The sequence below is a fragment of the Mercenaria mercenaria genome, unplaced genomic scaffold (assembly GCF_021730395.1).
Source record: "Mercenaria mercenaria strain notata unplaced genomic scaffold, MADL_Memer_1 contig_4336, whole genome shotgun sequence".
In the NCBI taxonomy this organism is placed as follows: domain Eukaryota; kingdom Metazoa; phylum Mollusca; class Bivalvia; order Venerida; family Veneridae; genus Mercenaria; species Mercenaria mercenaria.
The window spans coordinates 59,498-67,131 of NW_026462557.1; positions in this window are offsets into that span (position 1 = coordinate 59,498).

Here is a 7,634-nt window from a genome sequence, read left to right on the forward strand (position 1 = left end):
CACAAAGTCTGCTTGTGAAGATGGTGGTGATAATTCATCTGTATTTAAATTCATCATTCCAGATTACAGACACCAGGTATTTTGCAAAATTAATTACTGTGACATGATTTAATTTCTTAGGCATGAAATTCTGTGGTTGTGGCAAAAGCAGTTGTCTTATGGAAATATGATTTAGTAGTTTTGAACTTTTATTGAAGATCAGATGACTGATAGAGTGCATATGCTGGACATATTTCTAGTATAGAAATGATGGATTGTTTCCTTTTCTTGCATTTCACTAAAGATATCTTAAAATTGTAAATAAAAACGATTTATTGCTTCAAATAACTAAACCAAATGTTATGAGTTTTGATATCTTGCATTCTTGGTATACAATGAATCAGTTTATACCCCATGTACCTCTTTGATTATTTGGAATACTTTAAGTATATAGGTATGTGTCACAGAAATTATTGAAAGAGAGACAAAGAATATTTCTTAAGTTCACAAAGTAAAGTGAACTCTCAGTGGTAAAGAGGTCCGAAGAAGGACACAAAATATTTTAAATACAAGTCATCTTATTGAAATGATACTGGAGCAGTCACTAAGTTATGATATTTGAAAATTTGTTTTCATTCCATTTTAAAATATGTTCCAGCATATTACCTTTTAAATGTATATATATATATATATATTTGTTTGGTTTTTTTTTGTTTCAGAGCTACAGTGATGATGATGATGATGTGTGTATAGAAGATGGTTTCTTCATAAATTCACAAACTGCAATAAATCATGTAAGTATCATTTCACATGCACACAAAAATGTCTGTGACAATTATTAAATATCACAGTTGATTGTAAAATATATTATAGAATTGCCTGTTTTAATTTGCTGTATACAGAAACCTTGAAAATATTTTAAAGGTATGTGAGGAAGTTGTCAGCTGAAGAGATTTAAACATGTTCAGGTAATAAAGTATTAATTTAAAACAAATTCATAGTGTAAAGAAATTTTAAGTTTGATTTCCTCATCAAATGCCATTACCTACAGTTGCATTGCTTTTTACACCAAAGTCAGTCTGTAAGGTACCCATATTTATAAATGCTGTCCCAAGCAAATGTAATGAAAATATTGTATTTGCTTTATCAAATGCAATAGCCTTCATTACCTGTGTGTAAAAAGACTGTTAAACTTATTTTGCGGATTTATCCTTGATGTTTTATAGTGTATGCTTCTTTTCCATTGTTTTATTGCATAACATTTGTTTCTCATAATTGTCTTTCTCATTCTTGCAGATGACATTATCGGTGGGAAGTGAGCAGTTAGTAGTTTCAGCAGTTACAGCAGTTAACTGCTAGAACTGCTAGCAGTTACAGCTGTTAACTGCTACAACTGCTGGCAGTTACAACAGTTAACTGCTACAACTGCAAGCAGTTACAAAAGTTAATACAAAATACAACAATGATGATCACCACAGCAAGGGGGATTAATCACAAGGAATTACTTGTAATTGCATCCCCTTATGATTATCTGTTCACTTAAACAAAAGTAGGGAATTCCATTAGAAAAGTTTCGAATAGTTTCATACTGTGGCCCAAAAAAGTTTTGTATTGTCTCAGGCACTAAATTTATATATAAGGCGTATATGCATTTTACATGCATTAATATTCAAATAGTTATTCCACACCCACCCTCGAAGAAGGAGGGGTATATTGTTTTGCAGATGTTGGTCGGTCGGTCTGTATGAAGACCAATCCGCTTCCGGATGATAACTCAAGAACGCTTGGGCTTAGGATCATGAAAGTTAATAGGGTGATTGGTCATAACCAGCAGATGACCCCTATTGATTTTGATATCAGTAGGTCAAAGGTCAGGGTCACAGTGACCCAGAACAGTTAAACGGTTTCCGGACGATAACTCAAAAAGGCTTGGGCCTAGGATCATGAAAATAATAGGGAGGTTGGTCATGACCAGCAGATGACCCCTATAGATTTTTAGGTCAGTAGGACAAAGGTTAAGGACACAGGGACCTGGAACAGTGAAATCCTTTCCGGAAGATAACTTGAGGACGCTTAGGCCTATTATCACGAAACTTAATAGTGAGGTTGATCATGACCAGTAGATGACCCGTATTGATTTTGAGGTCAGTAGGTAAAAGGTCAAGGTCACAGTGACCTGGAACAGTTAAAATGTGTCCAGACCATAACTTGAGAATGCTTGGGCCTTGGATCACGAAACTTAATAGGGAGGTTTATCGTGGCCAGCAGATGACCCCTATTGATTTTGAGGTCAAAGGTCAAGGTCACTTTGACCAAGAAAGGTAGATTTTATGTGTACAGTGACCAGATAATTTCTGTTCCTTGTGCAATTACTGAATGCATCAAGGGGGCATTTTGTGTTTGACAAGCTCTTGTTTATCATAATAAAAGAACAAAGGACATGTAAAAGAATGAAGAAAATGTATGACAAGGAAAAAATTAGTGGAAGTGCGTCAAAGTCTGACCTGAACGGAAAATAGCGAGTTCTGGTGTGGGAGTCCAGTCCCTCAACAGCAGAAAAAACTGGGGTGCCACCAGGTGGCCGTTGTAGAGAGGATGGACACTCACCACGCCCGGGTGGTGGCCCGGGTGGTGGCTTTCCTGGGAAGGGTCTGATTTCCTAGCAAGGGTGGATTTGTGTGTTTGGTCAGGAACGCTTGAAAACGCTATTTTGCCTCCAGGTGTAGTTTGTGTGGCCTTAACCGTAGACAGGCGTTCCGGCATTCCTACTTTTTCCTACATTTTCCTACTTTTGTAAATGCCTCCTACTTCTTCATACTTTTTGATGAAAACCTCCTATTTGTACTTTTTTTTTTTTTGCTTGACGTAAAAAAGGAAAACAATAAACAGCCTTTTCAGTAGTTATGTTTGCAGATGATGGACTCTTGATGTGTTGCTGGCAGTTTCTGCAGCCATCTGGTGCCTCCTGCAATACATTGCCTCATATCAAGGTACCTATAACCCTACCAAACCATATGGGCACACTGATTCAAGCAAAAAAAAGAACTGTCATTCAATACATCTGGCGTTCATCATTTGGTTACCAGTGTACACAGCCAGGTCAAGGGGGCTTGTGCCCCCCTCCAGTTGGCTGAGAAGTGACCTATACTCCTCAAAGATGCACCTTACTATTTTGGCAAAGGAATATTTTTTTCTCAAAATTTAGACCCAGAAATGCACCAGAGGCAACAATTTCATACATGTATTTCAAAATTTTCCAGAGTGAGAGCCCCCTGATCCCCCCACCCCTCATTAAGAGGGGTTTAACCTCTCCATTACCTCCAAATTTAGACCTAAAAATGCACCAGAGGCCATCATTTCATACCTTTATTTCATTTTTTTTCCGTGTGTGTGTGTGTGTGTGTGTGGGGGGGGGGGGGGGGGTCAGGGGGCTAACCTCTCCATCACCTTAAAATTTAGACCTAAACGCGCACCAGATGCCACCATTTCATGCCTGGACCCGGCATAGCGGTCACCCAGGGGAAGGCCTGGTTTTTTCATGAGCGTGCGGTTTTTTTCTAATCTAAAACGCTAGTAGAAATTCGCTCTCTGTTGACTCCGAGAAACAAAAACTTTCCAGGAGAGATGCCCCATACCCCAACCAGCAGGAGGGGAACACCCCCTCCCACACATACCCCCATCTGGACCTCCCTGGAAAAAAATCCTGGATCCGTCCCTGGTGGGCTCCTACTCTCCTGTGCGCATTGAAAATGTTTTTTGACAGATACATAGATAAAAACGAATAGTACTATATTGTCACGCAATCTCACGGAAAAAGTACGGTTGTACTTTCACACCAGATTTTGCATATTAACCACAAATACTATCATCGTGGTCCATGCTTCTAGTCCAAAGCCTGCTGCAGGATCACCTTATTCAGATTCAGAAGCTGTAGTAAATGCTTTTTATGTCTTCCCAATAGATGGGGGAGTTGTATTAATTTTGTCTTCGCCGTCCATCCGCCTGTCCGTCCATCTGCATTAAGCTTGTCTGGCTTTCACAGGTCAAACTGCTGGCCGGATTTCGGCGAAACTTCACACAAGTGATCAGTACCAAGCCTAGTTGTGCGTATCGCCGACACATTTCGCTTCGCTGCACAAATTGTTTGTAGATGTCACATTACTACTAAAAGCTTTGATATTTTTCAGTTTTGTTATTCTTATTGACATTTCATTCATTTGCAATGCTGAATTGCTGTAACTGCTAGCAGCTGTAGCAGTTAACTGCTGTAATTACTGGCTGTTGCAGCAGATAAATGCTATTATTGCCAACAGTTGTAGCAGTTAACTACTGTAACTGCTAACTGCCAACTTCTTACCGGTGATGACATTTGCAGTATCAAGGCTGCAGTGTATTGCTGCAGTTACTGAGAAGCAGAGGTAAATAAACATGTACTCAAACGCAAAAGAAAGTGTGCACTCAGGTTTTCGTCAACTGAAGTAGATTATGTTGTTCGAAATAGATTATTTTGTCTAAAAGTATGTCATGTTTGGTACCAAAATTTAGTGCAGTTTATGGCCAATTTGATGTGTTTCGATTATTTTCAAAATTTTGACATTTATGTGGATTCTTGGCTATTAAATCCAACAGGGGTCAAAAACGGAAGTTGTAAATCTCTTTCTTGTAAGATGATAAAAAAAGCTGCCTGTTCCTCAAACATTATTTTGTTTAAATATCGTGTGTGACCACCTCTACTATTTATTCAAGTATTGATATGGCAACGCTTAGGCCTAACGTAACAGTACAATGACGTCACGAGGAATTTTAATCCATTCTTGAGAAGCGGTTGTCACCCGAGGTCTGTTGGATCTATGGCGTACAGCAACTCGACCATTTTGCTGAAATTGCTGGTGCAAAAGAATTATGACATTACTTTGGCACCCAAATATTCTGCTGACGTAAATAACGTTGTCACTCCGTTGAAGCATTGTAATGCTTCAGTTCGCTGAGTTTCACTAAGTCGTGGCATTTTATTACAGCACATATTTGAAATCTAATGTGTTTTTCCTTCCACCAAAGGTATAAGAAAACTGACAAAACACGTTTTGTAGACATGTACATTTCCTATGGGCAGCATGTGCAAATCGTGCAAAAGTCCACTATCGCTAGTTATCTTGAAGGAAGATCAATAGTACATGCTTCGAGCAAAGTATGTTGCAAATTGTAAATGGATACCTCTTTTAGAACTGAGAATATTCAGATTTAAAAAGTGCACACTTTCTTTTGCGTTTGAGTATAGTTACTATAGCTAGTTTCTTGTCATTGAATAACCTGTAATTTAATTATTTCATAGTTTCTTTTCAAATTTGTCATTACTTTTTGATTGATTGTCGGCATATTCTAAGACCAAAGGCTCAATAATTATTGCTTATGGAAACAAACATATAGTTTCAGAGAAGAACCTTGGTTGAAAAGCCACTACAGTTTTTAAAGGGTCAGAGAAGTGCATTACATGGATATGGATTTGCAGTATTTAGTCCACCAGTAAGTAAATGATATCCTTGTAATATGATCCTACTTTTGTTGGTTTTTTTAACATGTATATTGACTTCTATTTCTGATTATTATATTTTTGTGGTCTGCCCCTGACTATATTAGAACTACCTCAGTACCATGTTTACTGAATTGTAATCTGGTATAGATTGTCATTATGAAATAAACATGTGCTTATTGTCCAGTAATTAATGAGGCTAAGTCAAAATGTTTATTTATATGAAATGTAGGTCTGATAGATCTCAGTTATCAGGGGTAAGAACTAGGTCAGATGAGCATTTTTTTTGTTTTTTGGTGTTTTTTTTAGCTCACCTGATAAGCGGATTGGTCTTCATACAGACCGACCGACCGACCAACGTCTGCAAAACAATATACTCCTCCTTCTTCGAGGGTGTGTGTGAGGGGGGGGGGGGAGGGGGGTGGGGGCATAATTACTATTTGAACATTAATGCATGTAAAATGCATATACGCCTTATATATAAATTTAGTGCCTGAGACAATACAAAACTTTTTTGGGCCACAGTATGAAACTATTCGAAACTTTTCTAATGGAATTCCCTACTTTCGTTTTAGTGAACAGATAATCATAAAGGGATGCAATTACAAGTAATTCCTTGTGATTAATCCCCCTTGCTGAGGTGATCATCATTGTTGTATCATGTATTAACTTTTGTAACTGCTTGCAGTTGTAGAAGTTAACTGTTGTAACTGCCAGCAGTTGTAGCAGTTAACAGCTGTAACTGCTAGCAGTTCTAGCAGTTAACTGCTGTAACTGCTGAAACTACTAACTGCTCACTTCCCACCGATAATGTCATCTGCAAGAATGAGGAAGACAATTATGAGAAACAAATGTTATGCAATAAAACAATGGAAAAGAAGCATACACTATAAAACTTCAAGGATAAATCCGCAAAATTAGTTTAACAGTCTTTTTACACACAGGTAGTGAAGTCTGTTGCGTTTGATAAAGCAAATACAATATTTTCATTACATTTGCTTGGGACAGCATTTATAAATGTGGGTACCTTACAGACTGACTTTGGTGTAAAAAGCAATGCAACAGTAGGTAATGGCATTTGATGAAGAAATCAAACTTAAAATTTCTTTACACTATGAATTTGTTTTAAATTAATACTTCATCACCTGAAGATGTTTAAATCTCTTCAGCTGACAACTTCCTCACATACCTTTAAAATATTTTCAAGGTTTCTGTATACAGCAAATTAAAACAGGCAATTCTATGATATATTTTACAATCAACTATGTGATATTTAATAATTGTCACAGACATGTTTGTGTGCATGTGAAATGATACTTACATGATTTATTGCAGTTTGTGAATTTATGAAGAAACCATCTTCTATACACACATCATCATCATCATTATCTTCATCACTCTAGCTCTGAAACAAATATATATATAAAAGGTAATATGTTGGAACATATTTTAAAATGGAATGAAAATAAATTTTCAAATATCATAACTTAGTGATTGCTCCAGTATCATTTCAATAAGATGACTTGTATTAAAGATATTTTGTGTCATTCTTCCGACCTCTTTACCACTGAGAGGTCATTTTACTTTGTGAACTTAAGAAATATTCTTTGTCTCTCTCTCAATAATTTCTGTGACACATGCCTATATACTTAAAGTATTCCAAATAATCAAAGAGGTACATGGGGTATAAACTGATTCATTGTATACCAAGAATGCAAGATATCAAAACTCATAACATTTGGTTTAGTTATTTGAAGCAATAAATCTTTTTTATTTACAATTTTATGATATCGTTAGTGAAATGCAAGAAAAGGAAACAATCCATCATTTCTATACTAGAAATATGTCCAGCATATGCACTCTATCAGTCATCTGATCTTCTATAAAAGTTCAAAACTACTAAATCATATTTCCATAAGACAACTGCTTTTGCCACAACCACAGAATTTCATGCCTAAGAAATTAAATCATGTCACAGTAATTAATTTTGCAAAATACCTGGTGTCTGTAATCTGGAATGATGAATTTAAATACAGATGAATTGTCACCACCATCTTCACAAGCAGACTTTGTGGGCTGGAATAAAGACAGTAAATGAATTTCAGGAACAAATGACCTTGATATC